Source organism: Schistocerca serialis, chromosome 6 (genome assembly GCF_023864345.2).
Source record: "Schistocerca serialis cubense isolate TAMUIC-IGC-003099 chromosome 6, iqSchSeri2.2, whole genome shotgun sequence".
Taxonomy (NCBI): Eukaryota; Metazoa; Arthropoda; class Insecta; order Orthoptera; family Acrididae; genus Schistocerca; species Schistocerca serialis.
The window spans coordinates 455,723,632-455,725,497 of record NC_064643.1 but is presented as its reverse complement, the minus strand read 5'-3'; positions in this window follow the sequence as shown (position 1 = coordinate 455,725,497).

Below are 1,866 nucleotides of genomic sequence, written 5' to 3'. Positions count from 1 at the left end.
TGGAACAATCACATACATTATGTAGCGCGGAAGCTAAACCAAAGACTGTGCTATATTGGCAGAACACTGCGATGATACAGCAAATCTAGTTTGGAGACTCCCTGCATTACACTTGTCCATTGTCTTCTGGAGTATTGTTGTTACCAGACAAGATTGGCGGAGGACATGACAACCGTTGAAAGAAAGATAGCTGGTCTTACAGCGAAATATGGGAGTGTCAGGGATATTAACAAATCTTATGCAATGAAGAACTGTATAGACTGCATACCATAGTTTTATTTTAAGAAAAAAGTGACCGCTGTCAATCTCTGCATACGATCATTTCGTTTTAAAGAAAGGTGACCGATTTCGACCAGAGTTTGTTCATCTTCAGACCCGTAGTCCGTGCTGACTGCTGGAGACGCTGGTACAGAGCATGAACCACTACGATGGCATGAACAACAATTGCTGTTGGGGTGGCAATAATTAAAACAAAGACTTTTTCGTTGCTGTGATATCTTTTCACAAAATTTCTAATTCCAAATTTCTCCTATCAATGCAAAAATATTTCGCTGACGCGCACCTACAGAGATATGAGTGTTCGTTTCTTTTCTCTGTGATTCGAGAGCGTAACAGTAATGAAATACTGTGAAATTGCTACGCTGAACCCTCGGCCAAGCGTTTAAATGTGGGTTTCAGAGCAATCGTTCAGATGTGAATGTAGATGTAAATAATGGACTCTCATGAAACTTCCAACAGATTAAAGCTATGTGCCGCACAGAGGTTCGAACTCGGGACCTCTGCCGTTCGCGAGTAAGTGGTCTACCGACTGAACTACCGATGTACAGCTCCGGACTCGTCGTCGCAGCGTTGTTTCTGGCAGTACCTCGTCTCCTCGTCTCCTTCCTTCCAAACTTCACAGAAACTCTCCTGCGTACTTTGCAGAATAAGCCCTCCCGGTAGAAAGGATATTGTGGAGACATGAGTTACCACAGCCTTGACGATAATTCAAGTAAGAAATTTTCATTCTCTAACTGACTGTACGCTGATATGAAACGTCCTGGCATATTGAAACTGTGTGCCGCACTTAGACTCCACGCAGCTTTCACAAGTTTCGTATCAGCGCTTACTCCGTTTCAGAGTGAAGATTTCATTCGGAATCATCCTCGAGGCTGTGGTTAACCAGTGTCTCGACAGTATTCCTTCTTGCAGAAGTGCTACTTATGCAAGGTTCGCAGGAGAGCTTCTGTGAAATTTGAATGGCAGGAGATGAGGTGCTGGTGTCATGCTTCGGTAATTCAGTTGATAGAGCACTTGACCGCGGAAGGCAAAGGTCACGAGTTGGAGTCTTGGGGAAGCATACGGTTTAAATCTACCAGGAAGCTTCAAATCAGCGCGCATTCCATTGCACAGTGATAATTTCATTCTGAAGGACTGACAGTGTGAGGCAGAGAGTGCAGTACGTAACTTTCTTTTTGTTCTTTTGTCGGCGGAAGGATGTCGCTTGTTTCTCACTACCCATAAAAAGGAAAGTAATTTACATGACTTTATGTCAATAGCAGGTATGTGCCAAAGAGTCTTCGATTGGATCAGGGAACTATATTCATTCCAGTTGCGGTTCTCATTATGTACCTGATAATGGTTGAAATCTAGAGGTCGTAAGGTCTGGACCAACACATAAGATCATAAACTGAATAGAAATCGCTAACCGTCTGGAATGAAGACCAGTCACCAATGTTGACGATACGAATGGGTTCGTTGTTCAGTATTTGTCACTGCGAAACAACATATCCCTTTGAGCTACTGGCATTTTTTTATCTGACGCAGGCATCTGTCTATGTGTCTCCGTTGAGGAATTCGCTTTCATTAATTAATAAATCGGAGTTC